The sequence below is a fragment of the Myotis daubentonii genome, chromosome 16 (assembly GCF_963259705.1).
Source record: "Myotis daubentonii chromosome 16, mMyoDau2.1, whole genome shotgun sequence".
NCBI classification, from domain to species: Eukaryota; Metazoa; Chordata; class Mammalia; order Chiroptera; family Vespertilionidae; genus Myotis; species Myotis daubentonii.
This window is the reverse complement of record NC_081855.1, coordinates 30,661,242-30,681,508: the sequence shown is the minus strand read 5'-3', so window position 1 is coordinate 30,681,508 and position 20,267 is coordinate 30,661,242. Positions and strand designations below refer to the sequence as shown.

Sequence of the window (20,267 nt, the reverse complement as noted above, 5' to 3'; positions counted from 1 at the left end):
TCAGTTTGAGAACTGGCATTGACCAAAAACATTATTTATTTCTGTAGAATCTTTTAAATTTTGAAAATGAACTGTATGTTAATAAACACTGACTTTATAATCATTCAAAATGTGTATATATTTTGGGGGACATCCTACATATGTATTTAAAATCCAATAAATCAAGTTATCTTTAAGAACATAATTTAGAAACCCTGGGAATTTTAAACTTCATTTCTATCGTCGTTCCCCCCCACCCCCCCTCCACTGGATCCCAGTCTTCTATTACACTGTATTTTATGACCTACCCACTTTAATCACTTGCCATCTCACAATGACTAGTGACTGTATTACATGTGGAATTTAGATTTGAAAATATCATTATTGATTAAAAATTAAATGCTTGCAGATAAATGTGGAACAGTAAGGGCTGATATTTAAAATGTAACAGTATTACAAAGTTTTCTTTCTCATGTCCTCTAGGTATCTTGGGAAAGATCTGAAATTAATTGAAAAGACAACTTCACAAAATAAGGAGGGAAACCCTTTTCATTTGCAGTCATTTCTCCTTGAGAGGTATGCTTTAGTAACCTTAACTGTGGTTATGTGTTAAGAATAAAAGTGAAATATCAGGTTTGTTTGATTTAATGAGTACTCAAATACATTCTTAAAAGTTATCAGTATGATTAAAGCAGAAAAATACAAAGGCTAGGTGCATGTACTTAGAAAATTCAAACCATGGAAAGACTCCTTTCCTTTGTTTGCAGTACTTAGATATCCGAACCATGAAAGAAGAGGAATATACTTGTATGATTCCATTTATTCAGTAACTTATTAATATAGTTTAGTGATGAACATAGGCTGAGTTAAAGTTCATCTTTGTATCAATTGATATATGCTAGAACTGGATAGAAAGATACTTGGTGACAGTAGAAGATCAACCATGAGTTAAGGTAGCATATATATAGTGGGTATAAGGTAGTGGATATATTTTTATTTCATATATTTGTATTTATCTACTTTACTTCAAACCAAAACATAAAGATATATTCAGTTGTCAATCTTTACTAGGTAAAAGTCTTTCCTTGGTTGATTAGCCCACTGATTAGGCTTCTGTATAGGTGTGCTTTTTTTTTGCAGAAACCACACTCAGAATGCATGAGATGCCATTTCCAGTTTCGGTGGCAGTTAAGTGCATGGCAGTACCAGAGAGAAGCTGCTGGGAGCAGACATCACCCATGCACAGCAGTTTGCTTTACAGGGAGAGTGGAAAGAGTTAGTTAACCTGGTTGAGATAGTTTCTACTTTTTGGAGAAAGTGGTTCTAAAATATAAAAAAGATATGGAGTCTTCTGCAATTATTGAGAATCATTTTTTAAAAATTTACTATCTAGCCCTGACCGGTTTGGCTCAGTGGATAGAGCGTCGGCCTGCGGACTCAAGGGTCCCAGGTTCGATTCTGGTCAAGGGCATGTACCTTGGTTGCGGGCACATCCCCAGTGGGGAGTGTGCAGGAGGCAGCTGGTCTGTGTTTCTCTCTCGTTGATGTTTCTAACTCTCTATCCCTCTCCCTTCCTCTCTGTAAAAAAGTCAATAAAATATATTTTAAAAATAAATAAATAAAAATAAAAAATAAAAATTTACTATCTACTATGATAATTACTTACCTCTTCAGAAGCATGCTTTCAAAACCATTCCATTTCTCTTTCCATCCATCTTTCTGACAGTTCCTTTAAGTCTGATTTCTTCTTTCTCTATGGGCCTCTCAATGTTCCTAGGGTACAGGCTTGGATCCCCTCATTTCCCTACGTATATTTGTATCCCAGGGAGCGCTGTGACGTTCAGAGCTTAAGAAACCCTATATATGCTATGGCTCTCAAATTTGGCCAGCCAAGCCCTTTTTTCTGACTCCAGACTAATATAAGCAACTTCCCAATAGCATCTCCACTTAGATGTTTCACAGGCAAATTATACTTAATTTTCCGCAAAAATAAGTTTTATTTCTCCGAAGCTTATCCTCCCTGAAATCTTCCTCATCTCACCAAATGCATCTATTCTGGCTCCTTTCATGCCTTGGGACAGGCAGCCCTTGACCTCTGCCTGGAATGCTATCTTCTTGTGCCACGTGGCTGGTTCCTAGGGACCCCTGACGTCTTGTCGCTTAACAAGCAGACAGGCAATCCTGACCGCCCTCTGTTTCTGTCAGAGCATGTGCACGATCACCATCAGCCACCGCACTTGCTAAGCTAGAAATCACTCATCTATTGATTTTCCTGTTTATTGTTTGTTTTCCCAACTAAACCATAAGCTCTTTGAGAACAGAATCATGTCTCATTCATCCCTGCCTACTATGAACCTAGCAAAATGCCTGACATACAGTAGGCTCTCAAGATTGTTTACTGAATAAATACATAACACTTTATTCTTGTTCTTTAGAACACTCACCATAATTTATAAGTATATGATTAAACTTTTTAAGAAGTCCAATTACTCCCTCACCAAATGTACCCTCTGAAAGGCCATGCCTGTTTACTCCCCCAATCAATACCCAGTGTCTGACACATCGTTGGTACTAATCAGTATTTGCTGAAGAAAGGACGGGAGGCAACACTAGAGATGTGACAGTATGATTAAGAAAGAAAACAGACCCTAAAAAAGGATGATTCACAGCAATACTCAGAGATTACGATAACAATTCAAATACATTCGATCACCCAGCTGTTTTGCCACATAATGCAAACATCTGTACTTTTGGGAACACCAAGTTTAGTAGATGAGTCAGTATTTCACTTGTAAGATGGATGTTGGATGCCATTTAGATAGATTTGAAAGGGTTATTTTATTTTCTGATTATTATACAGTCAATTTGGATAGACCTGTTTCTTTAAGACACATAATTCTTAAATGAGTGCTGTGCTTTTCGTCAAGGCCAAGAGTGTTGCCTGGGAAGCCTTGACCCTGTGATGTATGTTCAGTAAAGAACCTGAACTGTGTCCAGTTTCCTGACGGTGATGTTATAGCATAATTGTCACCTTAAGACCTCTGGTCACTATCAAAATATAGATGGTCTACAGAGGAAAATTTTATAACTAGTCTTTCTTATACTAAGGGTTAAGCCAAGAGAAAAGGCTGTAGTATGGCTGAATCTGCCATATCATTTATCAGTGACAGAACTGGATAGCTGTTTGCTTCCCAGAGTAAATACTTCTTTTTTTAAAAAAAGAGTAAGAATATAATAGTAGATTCTTTGAAGAGAGTAGATTGAAAATATTTGTTTAGTACAATAACAAATTAGAGTTACAGTATATGCCTACCAAGAATTCTAAGATTACACCAGACATAGAAATAAATTTCTGTATGTATACAAAAAAGCGTATTATTAAAAAACAACTTAAGAGTGAGTCTTTAAATATTTATCTACTGAGAAATTTCCCTCTAGATTCTTAATTATAGATAGTTTATTAGCTCATCTGCATTATAATAGCACCAAGTACTTGTTTTTCATTAATAAAAGGTTTTGATTAAAAACTGTACACAGTTAGTGCCTCTATGTAGCTGACTCATATTTTATGATTAGTGGTAGGGGTGCAGAGAAGGAATACACTGGTTTTGTGCAGGAAATACTGGAGTCTTGAAATCTAGGTCACATAACACAGCACAGTTAGGGGAGCACAGAAGCCCAATGTTTGTTTGTCTTCTACTCAAATGTTTAAACAACAGTTAACAATGAACTGCTTTGTAATTATACTTGGTTAACGTACATTATAATTAGTTGTAACCATAATTACACTTCTATACTTCTTGACCTCTTCACAGCCTTAATGTGCTACCTTCATATTCAAGCAAGTTTATATGCAGTGTGTGCTAAGAGCAACCACTAGACAGAAAGCCAGATAATAAAATGCGGGCTTGTGTGAAACCTTTTATCTGGAAATCTCAAAACTGTTTTAAACACCAAGTAAGTTTCTGAAGCATCTTAGGCATTGTAGTTGAGATGGGGAAATTTGACATGTCACATGGTAAGTCAACAAGATTTTTATGCCTTTATCCTTTGAATGTGTCTATGGTAAACATATATGTGTGTTCTATGATCTAGGCCAGTGGTCGGCAAACTACGGCTCGCGAGCCACATGCGGCTCTTTGGCCCCTTGAGTGTGGCTCTTCCTAAGCCTTAGGAGTACCCTAATTAAGTTAATAACAATGTACCTACCTATATAGTTTAAGTTTAAAAAATTTGGCTCTCAAAAGAAATTTCAATCGTTGTACTGTTGATATTTGGCTTTGTTGACCAATGAGTTTGCCGACCACTGATCTAGGCATTAATGGTCTTTGGAAATAACACAAACACCATGAAATACTTTGTCAATAAAATATTTAAGCTATGTTCTCAAATGCAAATATACTCCCCAGCAATGTTTTGGGAACATTTATCAGGTCTTTGGAAAATGGTAGTATTTCCCTTTGAGCATTTAAAAAATTATGTTCATAAATGTGTATGCTTCATGAAACTTTTAGTCCTTGAGACGTAAGAAAGTAGCTCAGAAGTTTTAACTTAAATATAAATAGTCAAACAAGGCATTATTTCCTGAATTTGTCTTTTTTAAATATATTTTTATTGATTTCAGAGAAGAAGGGAGAGGGAGAGAGAAATAGAAACATCAATGATGAGAATCATTTGATTGGCTGCCTCCTGCACTCCCCCCAAACCCGACACTGGGGATGGAGCCCGGAACCCGGGCATGTTTGACCAGAATCTAACCTAAGACCCTTCAGTGCATAGGCCGACGCTCTATCTACTGAGACAAACAGGCTAGGGCAGTGGTCAGCAAACTCATTAGTCAACAGAGCCAAATATCAACAATACTACTTCAAAATAGACTCGCCCAGGCCGAAAACTGACTTCTGCGCATGGGCCACGAAGTTTCAATCACACTGTACGCACTTTCGCATGTGATATTTTATGGAAGAGCCACACTCAAGGGGCCAAAGAGCCGCATGTGGCTCGTGACCCGCAGTTTGCCGACCACGGGGCTAGGGCAACAAATAAATATTTTTTAAAAAACTGTGATTGGAGTAGAGAGTCAAATATTCCAGTGAACAGCTTATCCTATATAATAAAAGGGTAATATGCAAATCAACCGAACAGCAAAACCACTGGTTGCTATGATGCGTACTGACCACCAGGAGGCAGATGCTCAATGCAGGAGCTGCCCCTGGTGGTCAGGACGCTCCCACAGTGGGAGCGCCACTCAGTCAGAAGCCAGGCAAGTGCAGCAGCGGTGGCAGGAGCCTCTCCTGCCTCTGAGGCAGCGCTAAGGAGCAGCAAGTCGAGAGGTAAGGAGCAGTGAGCAGGCAGGAGGTAAGGAGCAAGGGCTCCTGGACTGCAAGAGGGATGTCTGACTGCTGGTTTAGGCCCGCTCCCCTTGGGAAGTGGGCCTAAGCCAGCAGGCGGACATCCCCCAAAGGGTCCTGGACTGCAAGAGGGCACAGGCTGGGCTGAGGGACCCCCAAGTGCACGAATTTTCATGCACCGGCCTCTTGTTTTAACACATTGTATGCGGGAAACGTATTTATACGTTTTACGTATTTATACGTTCTACCAGTGTAGTAGAGCACGGGACACGTATTAATACGTTTTTTATAGACTAGCGGTAGAATGCGGGTAATGTATAAATACGTAAACTAAAGTTATCATAATTTTACTGAACGTTGCCATTTGCGCAAAATATTAGCAAAAATGGCCCGCGCCACCTGTTAGCGCACGATAAAAACTACCCGCAAACAATGTGTTAATATAATTGTGTCATTGCATTTTATTAAAGAGAAAACAAACAGTGGTTTCTACTCCAGAGAAAAGGAGGGGGTAGTCAAAACTTCAGAAAATACACAAACAAAAAGTTCACTTCTACGTGTGAAGCAGTACACAATCAGTCATTCTTTAAAAGAAAACTTCAGGATGATGAGCTGGGTCAAGATGCCACACAAATGCGACCTTCCTCCTGAATTGACTCCTAAGAAGTGAGAACATACAGAGAACCCCGAGGCTGGCAGCTCCGCGGGATGAAGAGCATCTCGGCTCTCGTTCAAATCTCTAGGAAGTTGTATTACATACTGACACATCTCCCTTATCTTGGATTAGAAAAGAGAGCCAGATGATTTAACTATGTCCAGTGAATTGCATTTATATTTTTAAAAAGGGCCAATGTGTTTCCTAAGGAAGTCTCTGAAGGCTGATTTACTGCAAGGTACTCTGAAAACCTCGCGGCAGTCTGTTTCCTTGAGTTAATGTCACCTCACCGCCTACTCAAACCATAAAACAATAGCATTTTCATGTTTAGAAAAACTCCCCAACCCAAAGCATAGCGCTGTACTTACAGAGCCTTGTCAGTACCACCTTCGGATGACAACCTATGTTGCAGCACCAGGACACAGCAAAGGTGTTTTCAGTAAAGGCTAACGTGGACAAAAACCTTGCTTACAAAGAACGAATATTATAGAGACTTCACCTATTTTTTTTCTGAGCCCCAAATGTGGAGAGTAATTAAGAGGGTGCCAAAACACTCAAAGTCAAGGGTGGCTCTGGGAAATAGGAGAATTATGACTGTCACACCCCAGGGGCCCATTGGGTCCACGGGGGAGAACTGAGAGCTTAGTTTTGTTTTCAATAATGGATCCAAGGAGAAGAGTTGCATCTTTTATGACCAGGTTCTTTCTGCCTTGATGCTACTGGAACAATTATTTTAACCAAGAGCCAACAAGGCCATCTTTCTTAATCTCCCTTTTCGTTAAGGACACTGAAAGGAAATGTTGTCCATTTCCTGAAGGAAACAACAGAAGACTGTTTTCCTTGGGTCCTCTATTACTTAAGTAGTTCCCATTTAGCCTCATCTCAGCACCGTTTTTGTCACAACAGTCTGCACACTGCACACAGGGTTGCAATTACCCTAAGGGGCATATTACTGTTAACAGCCCATCCAGTGATTTGATTATCATTGCATGGTTAATGGCTTTTTAGGATAATAACGCTGATACAGACAACCAAGTGCTTTAGTTAGTTTATGATCCTTTTTTCTCAGAACATATCCAGGTCATATTTGACTTTAATGTGGGGGCACAGTGCAATGCAACTTTAGGGCCATTGTGGACAAGTATAATCCTTAACTGGGCTCCTCAGTGGCTCGTGTTAGCCCAGTCTCCAGGAATGGAGGTGGCTCCCAACCTAGATGACACCTGTAAATAGTATTTGCATATCCAGATGAATGAAAAAGGTACAGAACATGAGGAGGATGATAAAGTAACGCAAGGAGTGCGAAGTCTTCCATGTAGGTGCCAGCGCAGGGGGAATATAGAACAGGCAAGACTGGAAAGGTGGGGAGAGTCTGGGATGAACTGCTTTGTAGATCGGCTATTAGGGCAAATCAGCTTATACAAGAATTAGTTGTTCCTACATTTTACAGGTGACAAGGCTGAGAGGCACAGAGGCTATGAAACTCGTCAAGTTCATGTTGCTTATAAGAGGCAGAGGTGGGATTTGAACCCAGGCAAACTGAGTCTTGAACCTATACTGTGGGCCACTATACTCCTCCCGTTATATAGAAATAACACAAAAGTTTAAAAAAACTGAAATAAAGGATTGAAAAAAATTAAGTCAAAATGTAAACAATGATTGTCCCTCAGTGGTGAATTACAAGCAATTTTTCCTGCTTATTCACTTTTTAGATCTTTTCAAAATTAACAAAAATAAAGTTTAACACATTTTTATGTCAGCAGACAATAAAATAAATATAAGGTGTCCACCCAAATGTATACACACACTTTGAATAATTATAAACACAGTGTTTATTAAAATACGTTTCATTTTTAAAATTGAGCTATCAGCTGTGACAGTGTGTATACATTTTGGCGGGGGCGGGGGGGGGGACCCTGTATATCTCTGGCCTAAGTAACATTTTCCCTTCTATCTCAGCACTTCTCAATTTAGAAAAAACTGTGCACACACTTAAATGACACGTTGTTGAGAGTTATCAGAGCACCTTGCATCCCTCACGAGCGTCACAGAAATCTGGGCACAGGCGGGAATTTGTTCAAGTTAAGTAACTTCTACCATATGTTATAGGATCAGGGTAGATGCAGCTCAGCTTCCTCGACCTTTTTCCTTAATCCTACACCTTTTAAACTAGAGTTACACAACTGACATTTCCAAAATGACCAGAAGGTCTAAGAGATACTGAAATGCCTTACGAATCACGAAGAAACATTACACTAGCATTCAAGGCAGCGCTGGTGAAATGTATGTCTGCTCTCACCAGTCTATGGAAGCATCTCTCAACGGCCACAAATGCTCACAATCACAGCCAATTTGTGTCTCACGTGTTGTCCTCTTGTTACCGGCATTTAGCACTGCTTACCACCCCCTCCGTGCAATTCTCTTCTCCTTGGGCTTTATTTTTTAACCTCCCAATAATCTAGCTTCATTTCTGCTCCTAGCATCCTGACTGCTCTCCATCTGGGCCCTCTTCCTCTGAGCTGTCCCCACAGGACTTTTCCTTCTCTTCCTGATACATCCTTTCTTTATAATATTTGGGCTTCAATTATTAGAACTACATGAATCATCCCCTAACCATCTCCAATCCTGACCTCGCTCTCAATCTCCCTCTGAATGTCTATGAGCATTTCTACAGAACTTGTCTGCCTTTTCTCCCAAGTCTGTCTTTCTATCTGGGTTATTTGTGAATTTGGATGGTTCTACCACCCTTCAGTTATCCAGGCTCAAAAATTCAGTGTTGTTTTGATCTCTCCTCTTTGTTACTTTCTTCAACTATTGTTCAGTCCTATACAATCTACATCCAGAATCTTATTCATTTAGTTGCTCAATTAACACGTGTTGAATCACTGAGGTAATGGATTCTGGGGCTATAGTGGTGAGAAGATATGTGAGAACCTTGCCTTCCTGTATTTTACTTTCTAGTGGGACAGAATGTAAAATACAGTCTCAGGTAGCAATCTGTGCTATTAGAAAAACAATTTAGAGTAGAGGAATCATGAGAGATACTTACTGATGAGGGGGGCTAGTAGTTTGGAGTGGCTGGGAAAAGCCTCCTTGAGAAAATGACTTGAGAACACAGGTCATGAATAAGTGAAAGAGTGAGTCTTATGAAGTTCTGAGGAAGGCCATTCCAGGAGGTGGAGGGCAAGTACAGAGGCAACGAGGTGGGAAGAGCTTGGCACGTCAACAACCACAGAAAGACCGATGTGGCTGGGAGTGTAAGCGGGGAAGAGTGGCAGACAATGAGATCAGACTGCTAGTCAGGCCCAGGAACGAGGACCTCCTATGCCACAGTCAAGAGTTCAAATCTTATTCTCAGTGTGATGGGAAGCAGATGGAGAGTTTGGACTCGAGGAGTGATGTGGTCTCGTTAATGTATTAAAGGCCACAGAGAATAGGCGTAGGGGAGAAGTAATGCACGTGGCCATTGAGCATCCCTACACTTTTTATCAATTCACTTTTTAGAAATGAAGGTTTCAATTCAACAGGTATGTAATTTCCTAATTCACAAATAATGACATTAGGAGCTGAAATGCTTTCATTTGCTTAGATTAGATTAAAATAATACCATGTTTCTGAAATGAACAGTAAAAGCAACAGAGCATATATTTTTGCCCATTTCCTACTTATATGTTATGTAAATGAAACCAAATCTTTTGGGCATTTTGTCATCAGTATGTCCAACAAGGCAATTAGGAATTAATTAGCAAAAGCATTTATAAAGAATTCACAAATTGCTAGTAATGAGGTACAAAGTACCAGGCATTCAATGCACCAAACAGGAATGAATAATGTTAAGACTGTTTCCACTAAGGGTCTACAGAGAAAGAAGTTGAAAATAAAATGAATAAAAGATAAAGGCATTTCAATTACTGTCAGGTTATAAAAGGTTTGCGCTCTTATGTGATGTGTAGAAAATGGAGACATAACAAATGAGTCCATTCTGTCAATATCATTTGGAATCAGACAATTAAGCTTTTAGCATCTGCCAACACTGAGCGTGTCTCCTATAAAACTAAACAGAGCTCTGTAGATTAAGAAGAAAACAAGAGAATTATGAAATAATCAGCATTCAAATTAGAGTGGTAAGGTTCCTTCTATTTACAAGATGTAATACACTCATCTCTGTGTCCTCAGGATTCATTCATGTGCTTCCCTGTGAACAAATAAAGGTCATGCTTGTCTTTTCGTTCCCAGAAATCTAAGAAGGGAAAACACCACAGTAGGGAAGGATGTCTTTCCTTCTTTCTTACTGAATTTATGGGGGAGGTAACTCAACGACAAATTCACTCATCCAACAGTCACGTCAGCTGTGTGTCCAGCGCTGTGATAGGCACTGGGAATGCTAAACTGAATGAGACAATGTCACGTGGTGAGGAGGGACAGCGGCTTCTCTCAGGAAGATTCACCCACAGTGCTTCTAACATAATCTTATCTAAGATGTTTCCCCCAAACTTCCTCTGATTGGATAGAAGGAGTCAAAGAGACGGGCAAGACAGAAGGGAGTCATCTCAGAAGAACGTGATGTTGCTTCACAAAGCTCATCAAAGCTCTAAGAAGGCGATCTGTGTCTCTTACTCTAACAGAGGGACCTTTTTTCACCCAGGGAAACATTCTAGCCTCGCCACTCTGAAGGCCATTTTCTCAACTGGGAAGATACAGGCAGATGTCAGTTTGTTTTTCACAAACATACAGGGCACTCTTCTGCTCGGGGCCTTTGCACTTGCTGCTGGGACATTCTTCTACGAGGTATCTCTATGGCTTACTCCTTCCTCTTAGGGGAAGAATGCCTGTGAAAGGGTAGCTTAAAGGTTTGCAATGAACTGGTGGCTACGCATACCCATTCCTGGGCATTTCTACCTTCTATATGAGTTCAGCAAGACCTCCCTCTCCATATACAAGACTGCAAATGGGAGCCCTTGAGGCTGCCAGTTAGACTTAAACTTCTCTATTCTTTTAAACTTCATATTCACGAAATAAATGTGAGTTGAAGCTGGGTTTCCTATGCAAATGTTACTGCTATTTAAAGAGTGAAATGTTGGTTTTCAATTGTTTTCAAGGTTTCAGCACATGGTTTCCTATGTGTTTTCAGTGGAGTGATTTAATAATGATAGATGATACAAATCTACATTAGTAGAAACCTTTCACCACCTACCAAGGTTTCCAGCTCTCCCCCTACTCCTCCAACAAAGAGCAGGGAAGAAGAGAATAGTTTACCCTCGGACTAGACTGCAAGGGCAAACTACTTCTTTTACATAAGGACAATGAATGATGAAAATTATAATGATGATATATATTGAGTACCTACCAGATGTGAATCACTTTATAAACATTATCTTTAATAAGCTTGCTACTTCAGATGTATTATATTTAATTCTTGCAACAACTCTATGAGTTGGTGATATCTCCATGTTCATAGATGAAGAAAATGAGACTCAGAGAGCTTAGAGAAACCCCAAAACACAAATCTATTGGGTAGTAGAGCTGTATTTGAACCTATACTATTCTGCCTCTCTACAAGTAAAAAATGAGTTTAACCAAAGAACTTATATGCATAACCAATGAACACAGACAATAGTGTAGTGAAGGCCTGGGGGTGGGTGGGTGGGAGTGGGATGAAGGGGGGACAGAGGGGACATCTGTAATACTTTCAACAATACTTAATTTATAAGATAAATTTTAAAAATGAGCCTACTGTTTTGATGAAGATAGCCTTTAGGGTACACAGAACTGATTTTTATGTAAAAACTACAGACTTCACAAATGCTACTCCATTTTAGCCTGTAATATAATGAGCCCAGATGTTCATTCTTTCCATTTTATAAGTGGAGCAAAGGTTGAGGAATTACCTCCAGATGTAAAAGATCTCGTGCAAGAAGCAGGTTCTCTCACTCCCAATTTACTCTGCGAGTGAACTTACTTGACTTTAACTTTCATGAGCATTTGGGAGAAGAAATGAGAAGTACCAACAGCATTGTGCGGTCCCAAGACCTAATCGTCTTAATCTAATTGGAAATGTTGGTTGGATAAGTCATAAGGTCACACGTTTTTGAAAAAGATTATTAAAGATTCAGTTCTTGATTCTGTATCTTCGGTTTGAAGGTCTTTAATCTAGGCGCATCTATTATTCCCTTTTTATGCACTGTTTTGTAAATCATTCCAAGGGGAATTTTTATTTCTTACTGTGAGGTTTCCATGATGCTTAACTTGTTTTTTAACTTTTAAAAGATGGTTTAAATTTCAGAAGTAACAAATGCTCCCTCGAAAAAGAATATTCAAAGAGAAGTTTCTAATTTAAAAACACACACATAAAAAAACAGGTACTCTGCCAATCTGACTTCTCGGAAAACTAATGCATCAAAGTTAGGTATCCTCTATACCTGATGGAAAATTGGGAAAGTTTTTTGAACCAATGAAAGCTGGTGCTTTTCTGAAGACGTAGGTCAGGAAAATTAGTTAAGATGAGGTAAATTTTGGTCAATGATTCTAATTAAAAAAAAAAAAAGGAACTCTAAACATAATCTATTTACATAGTGCTTTACATGCTATAAAGCCCTTTAATATAGTTCCCTCTGTGCTTGAAACAATGTCGTGAAGATTGTATTCCCACTCCAGAAACTTAGGTTACTAAGAAGTCACCGTATTTTAACAAACCTAAGATACTGTTTAGTATACCCCCACCCCCCCCGCCCTTCCTACCATGTTATATACTCCAAAGAGAAAAAAAAAATCCCAATTCAATTGTGATGTAATGACCAACTATATTCCCTAGGGACCCATGGGACTCATCAGAAGATCTGTGTTAGGGTTCTGGGGTTGGCCTCTGAGCCTGTGACTTAAGTACATCACTTAAGTTCTCTGAGCCTTGATCTTTTTCTAGCTTTTAAATTAGAAATGATAATGCCTATCTCACAGGATTTATTGATGTGCAGACATATTGATGTAAAATAGTACTTTTAAACCTTATGTAAAACTGATAAAATTTAAAAACCTTTTATCTCTATGATATTACGATTTCAAAATATATTATCTGTCCTAGTAATAGGCATATTCTGTTGTTGAAGGCAGAAAGTTCTGGATCAAAATTGAACTCGTTTATCACATTAAATTATTGCTCGAGCTGTTACTGCACACAACGGCTCCCACTGCTGTCTTTTCTGAGATGAGCTGTTACTACTTCGTCCTCATTTGACCTCTGGAGAACACCCATCCTACTCACCCCCCAAAATTTACTCTGTTTGGATGAGGACATCCTCAGTCCTTGAAGGAAAGATATTTCTTTCTGGCATCATTTACATTTTGGTTGTTCAGGTAGTTACAGGACTGCAGCATGAACTACACTTTAGACATCCTGTTATTACAGTCAGTTCTAATCCTGAAAGAAACTGGAGTTCCATTTTTTGGAAGGCAGATAATTTAATAGACTTTACCACCAATGCCCTTCTGTAGTTTTTGAAGCAGCCCTTGTATTATTTTTTCTGCTTTTGCGTTAGAAATCATTTTATGTTACGATCTGTTCATCATGTTAGTCCTAAGGTGTATAAGCTTTTACTAGATTAAATCTTAGACGCTGTCCATCCTGCAATCCCCTTGACAACCATACTCCTGTCCTGTGGGAGGAATTAAGTACTGCTCGTCTAGCCAAGCCTCCCTCTATTACGGCTGCTGGCAGTCTATGTGATTAAAGCCTGTATCTGAAATACTTTCCTGGTAATGATCTTCCGTGAAAATGCATACCGTGTAGTAGCTCTGGGATCCCTACTCACTAGAAATCTGTGTGTGTGCACTAAACACAGGAAATATGGTGGCCTTATAATAAACGGTATTAAGTTTACTACAGATGTGGTATTATTAAACAATTTCACCACTTCAGTTCTCAGGAGTTTGTTCCGTGAAAAAGGCACATACCCAACAGTTAATTATTGTGCCGAAGGAGCAATAGGGAAACATGAGGTTGGCTAAGATCTGTGATGACAACACAGCATTGCTTTGTGCATCTGGAGTCGTGGGCCCTATATGCACAGGGATATCAAGTCTGACCATCAGGATTGAATTTCAGGTGTTCCAAATGTTATCCACTCATATTAGTAGATGCAATACTAATCTCTTTTTTAAAAAGGAACATTTGCTCCTTGCTACTCCAAACCGAGCCCACGCTACCATCTCCCTTGTTGACCACTGCAACAGCCAAGTAGTCTTCCCGCTTTCTTTACTCTTGTGGCTCTTACAGTCCAGTTTCAAAGAAATGCCTCAATGATCTTTTAAAATGCAGATCAGGTCATATTACTCCTTCTGCTTAAAACCATCAATGGCTCCTATGACACAAAAGAAAATCCGAACTCCTGAGGATGGTGGCCAAAGTCCTGTGTGACCTGGCCCCTTCCTCCACCTCCACCCTCTCTTGTCACTCTCCTGCTTGCTCCGATGTATCAGATATCCGAGTTTTTGTCTGTCCTGTAATTATGTTAAGGTTGCTCCTACCTCAGGGCTTTTGTACTTGGCCTGAAAAGCTCTTCTCATAGATTTTCTCCAGGCGGGATCTTGGCTCAAATATCACCCCTTTAAAGAGGAGTAACATCCTCACTTACACATCAGCTGGTTTTATTATATTTGTATCAGTCACCACTGTCTGGAATTGTTATTCACTTATTTGCTAACTTGTTGGTCATCTCTGCCCTTAAGCAATGTGATGGCAAGGACTTTGTTCATGCTGTTATTCCAGTGCCTAGATTAGGCTCTGGCCCACTGTGGATACTCAAGGAATAGTTCATGAAAGAATAAAGAAATGAATCGAAATGATTACATTTTCTTAAGTGATACAGTTTTCTGGAAATAAAGTTGTACCAGGAAAGAAATTACTGATTTTTCTTGAAGCTAATAATAATTTTCCCATTTAAAACAAAATTAAATACTCTAAGCATAGTTTCTTTCCCAGAAATCACCCAAGATTGAATCTGATATACTTTCTTAATGGAACATTACAGCAGTGACCTACTTTTAATTTGCAACAATACAGATTAATATATGAGCTTAGCATTTTCCACCAACATTTATAGTGGCTATTACTTGGGTCTGAATAATCAATTCTCCAGGGAGCAGGTCTGCCTTATAAAAACAGGTGGACTAGTCTCTCTAATGGCATCAGAATCATATAAGCGATTCCCTGATGCTTGGAACACTCTGCTCAATTCCAGGAGAAGGAAGATACATAAGCAGGCATGGTTACTTTACGGAGAAGTAAATTCCATAATGCCCATTCTAAACAGGCCAGCTGACTTTCACCAAAGATATCTGACCCTCCCTTTGATAAATTCATGTTAATAAAAATAAGCTGTGGGGGAAATAAGAAAAGCAATAATGATACTTTGAGAACCGGAATAAGTACAATGAGAAGGTGCTATATCTAGTCTGAGTTTTGGATCTAAAAGAAAACTTATGAAGGCCTTCAAATGTATTTCCCCGTTTTCTCCTAAAACCTTTCCCCATCTGCCTAAATCACTTCTAATGAGCTACTAAAGACCTTCTAAATTTAAAAGTTAAAATATCGCTAATTTCAGCCAGGAACACCTGAATTGATTGATGCAGGAGGCTCGCATAAGCAAACATATGTAATCAGATGGTCACTGCTTGGTAGGAGAAAAGTTCATCCTTATTTTCAATGGCTGAATAAGAATTACATAATTATGCAACCAATTTGTAACAGTTGAACATCCATATTTCTATTCTAAGAAATGATGTGATAAAAATACTTAGGTATGTGCTTTTATGCACATCTCTCATTATTTTCTTTGCAAAAAATACCAGTAAGTGTAATTACTAAGTTAAAATATATGACCATTAATTTTTTTTAACTTACTAGGTTAAAATATATGACCATTAAAACTTTTTCTTTAACTTTCACAGCAACTTTTCAAATAGACATTTCACAAGCTCCTGATATGCACTGTAAAACTGATTCCCAAGAATGTTGTGGCCAGTTATATTCCCACCTGTAGTGGATGAGATTATTCACTTTCAAATTTAATAAGGGGCCAGGATTAGATGGCTCTAAACTGTGGGGATTTTTTATTTCTTTAGTATGTAACATAGGACTAACTTAAGAAAAGACAGTGCATTCTCTATGGCAGTGGTTCTCAAACTTCTGGCCCTTTAAATACAGTTCCTTATGTTGTGACCCAACCATAAAATTATTTTCGTTGCTACTTCATAACTGTCATGTTGCTACTGTTATGAATTGTAATGTAAATATCTGATATGCAGGATGGTCTTAGGCGACCCCTGTGAAAGGGTCGTTCGACCGCCAAAGGGGTCGCTACCCACAGGTTGAGAACCACTGCTCTATGGACTCCTTGCTTCCTTGCTCAGGCTTCGTTTGGGCCCTCGTAGGGGTGGAAACCTTTGCTCCAGCTGCTCATCTAAATTCCGTGAGCCTCTGAAGCTTAGGAGCCCACCTGTCTTTAGAGTTTCACCCTCCGTTTTGGTGCAGGGAGAGGTTCCTTTCTTGGTTTCAATCTTTTAAACACACGAATGCAATTTTAAATGTCATTTCTAAGTATAAGAGCAGAATGGGGAGGTTTTGGCCTGAGATCACTACCATCTTGTTCCCAGAGTCTATTCTGAATCCCAACAGCTCTATTTTCTAGCTTTAGTAGCATGGACTTTTTCCATCATTGCACATTGGTACATTTATGTATATATTTGTTTAGAAGGGCTTGGATGAAGTGTGTGTGTGTGTGTGTGTGTGTGTGTGTGTACATGTGTGATGCATTTCTCCTTATAAAAGCGTGAATGCAGAGAGCTCTGTCCTCAGAATTGGTTTCTGACCTCTGACAGGATGTGTGGAGCCTGGTTGCCCTGACATTCACCGCTAGGGGCGGCCAATATGCATTTACTGGTCCATTGTGTGCACAAGGATGATGCAGAGGTCTGAGGGGTGTGAGGAGCAAGCCAGGGCCAGAGGTGGTGTGCAGAGCACTGTGGCACTAGGTGCAGAAGCTGCTGTGTCAACTCCCTTTGCATTTAAAGCTTTCTGGATGCCCAGGGCATGTCAGATCTAAAGTGTGTCTAGGCTGCCTGAAGGACCAAGCCCTGGTAGGCCTTCTGCTTGACACAGAATGTGTGTGAACCCCGAGAATTTAAAAAATGCCACTGAGCCCGGCTGGTGTGGCTCAGTGGTTGAGTGTCAACCTATGAACCAGGAGGTTACGGTTTGATTCCCAGTCAGGGCACATGCCCAGGTTGCTGGCTCGATCCCCAGTGGGGAGCGTGCAGGAAGCAGCCAATCAATGATTCTCTCTCATCATTGATGTTTCTGTCTCTCTCTCCCTCTCCTTTCCTCTCTGAAATCAATAAAAAAGTATTTTTTAAAAAATGCCATCTACTCACAAAGATAAAAGAGAACAAAGAGTCTGTCTACCCCTCAGGCAGTCTCTGACTTTATTGCCCCTGCAAATGCGAATGCAGAATGGAGTGCCCTCCTGCCAGGGCTCCTCGTCATTGCTACTGTTGTTCCAGCAGGAGGAACAGGTGGCCTTTGTGTTTTCCTTCTCTGAGGTGCTACCTGCCCTCTACTGAAAAGCCTGGGGCTCTGCCTGTAACTGCTGTTGCTTTTGAAGATTTTACCCTATTTGGCTATTTCATTAATCATTTCCATGGGAATCTTGAAGGAAGGTAATGCCTGTGTTTATGCTACCAATTACTCAGGAAGCCAGTAAGTCCTCTTTTTATTAAGGCCTCCTCAGGGATTATCTAGCTAGATTCTTTTATTATGCACTTTTAAACTAGAACTGCCTCTTCCTGCTTTTGTTACCGAGTTAGGTTGTCCATCTAGATGTCAATCACAAAAGATTATAGTTCAAAGCAAGTAGTTATTTGAAATAAAGGTTACACGAAAGCATTCCAATATTGGCCACGTAAATATTGATGGAGAACAATATAAGCACCTCCAAGGATTCAAAAAGTGATTACAAATGCCTGTGCTGTCTATATGCTGTTTCAGTGGAAGCAATGTAACAGCAGAGGCCAACGTTTTCCTACAGTTAGCAATAAGCAACTGAAAGATGCTGACTCAGACCTTTAGCCACAGTTTCCTGCGATGACAGTATTCTAACTCAAAATCCATAATAACATTAAATGTTCTATATTAAGAAAACCGCTCATCTTCCATATTTTTAAAAGTATCCAAATTGAAAGAAGCTTTAGGCAATAATTATTTAGTACTCTGCACAGAGAAAAGTTGCATTAAGTTAATTACTTTAAATGCTCAAGGTATTCTGCTGAGGGCAGAGGGCCGTCTCTGTTAGTCTACATCCAGGTTCTTAAGGTGGGATTCATAAACACCTGAAAATGAATGCAGAAATGATATAATTGCTCAATTCTGGGAGGAGGACTTCCTCCAGATTTTAGTGTATCCCATGATCCAAAAAAGGTTCACAACTGTCTTATACACATTCTTTGGAAGATTGTTCTTAAGCTCTCGGACCCAAGAAATCGTATTCTCATTTCCGAGGAAATCCCACAGTATTACATCTTAGAGTGACCTTCTATTAAGAAGATAGTGGAGGCAATTACCCAAGAGCAAATTTCAGATTATAACTTGAAATAACCAGACAGCCATGGCCACGGAAATGAGGTGAAGGCTGAAGCTGAATGATCTACTTCATGGTAGTAAGTTTCTGTTTTTCATTGCACATGCAGAAAATGCTACTGTGTAAAGAGAATGAAAAATGGGCTGATCTAAATTACTAAACTTAAAAAGATATATGGACATAAGACACTGGGGGATAGTGGAGGCTAGGGGACTGTCAAGGGCGGGGGGGAAAAAAGGACACATATGTAATACCCTTTGTAATACTTTAAGCAATAAAAAAAAAGATATATCATATAAAAGTATTGGGAAAATATGCCAGCATTGGCAACTACATTTCTAAATAAAAAGAAAACATAGAAACTATTTGCTAGTCTTAAACAACAAAGTATGTATAACCTTGCAATGGATAAAAGGTGCAGAGGGAAATTTTCACTTTTCTTCAAAGAAGTTCTGCTGGATTTCAGACATTTTCTTTGAATAACCATGTTTGATGAATATAAAGGTTAATGTTAGGAAGGTAATTAAAATGAATGATGGCAGTGTCCACCGGGCTATGGCTGTGAAGGTGCTTCCCTGTGGGAAACTGATATAGGGTTGAGCCTCGGACTGACCTCCTGGCAAAGTCACAAACAAGTCCCAGCTTAGAGGTCTCAGTTCTCTAAGCATAATTAGGCTTGACCTTATAACCAGGGGTGGGCAAACTTTTTGACTCGAGGGCCACAATGGGTTCTTAAACTGGACCGGAGGGCCGGAACAAAAGCATGGATGGAGTGTTTGTGTGAACTAATATAAATTCAAAGTAAACATCATTACATAAAAGGGTACGGTCTTTTTTTTTTTTTTTAGTTTTATTCATTTCAAACGGGCCGGATCCGGCCCGCGAGCCGTAGTTTGCCCACGGCTGCCTTATAACACTCCCCAGATCTTACCTGGGAAGCTAATGGGCTGAGGGAAGTGCAGGGAGTGTAAACATGATCAAAACAGGTGAAACTCACAAGAACTGTAACTATGGTAACCACTGCATTGTTTATCTCAGACTATAAAAGGTCGGTGCGGATTGAGTTGGACTTACCGGCCTGGTCCCCCAATATTTCCAAATTATCTCTTGTCTTTTTTATTTCATTTGTGTGTGGCTCCTCTTCCAGATATTGAACCCTGAACCACGCAGGACGTGGAAGGAAACATTTACAACACTTCCCCACCCTGTCCCCACTCTAACTTAAAAATGTCTGATATATAAAATTGTGAGCTTACACACATATATTATGAGTGGTTATTTTTTATCCCCCCCTTAAAAACCTACAGGATTTCTTTACATAAAGAGTTCTTACAGGTTTTTTGAGATGTAATTTGATTTTTTTAAAAGGTAATAGGTTATACAAAATTTTAAAATGCCCTACTGCATAAACTAAGCAGCTACTATTAGAGCCACCATTTCCAGTCCTCTAGAACAAAGTAGTGAAGGAAAAAGTTACCCCAAAGAATTTTGAACATTGCTCTCCACCAAGTCAAGCTATCTGTTACTTAGGACATAACTCAAAATGTATTAATACTTATTCAACACAGAATTTTATCTATATCTCCATATACATATACATACATATATATATATATATTATATCTGGTCCACAGCACAGAATAATGAAGAATGGCA

General features: G+C 39.4%; 1 protein-coding gene across 2 annotated transcripts in view; it reads right to left on the bottom strand.

The window, feature by feature from the left end:
* The window catches only part of STXBP4 (syntaxin binding protein 4), a 122,667-nt gene that overhangs the window by 31,397 nt on the left and 71,003 nt on the right, over positions 1-20,267 (bottom strand). The gene's annotated exons all lie outside the window — the stretch shown is intronic.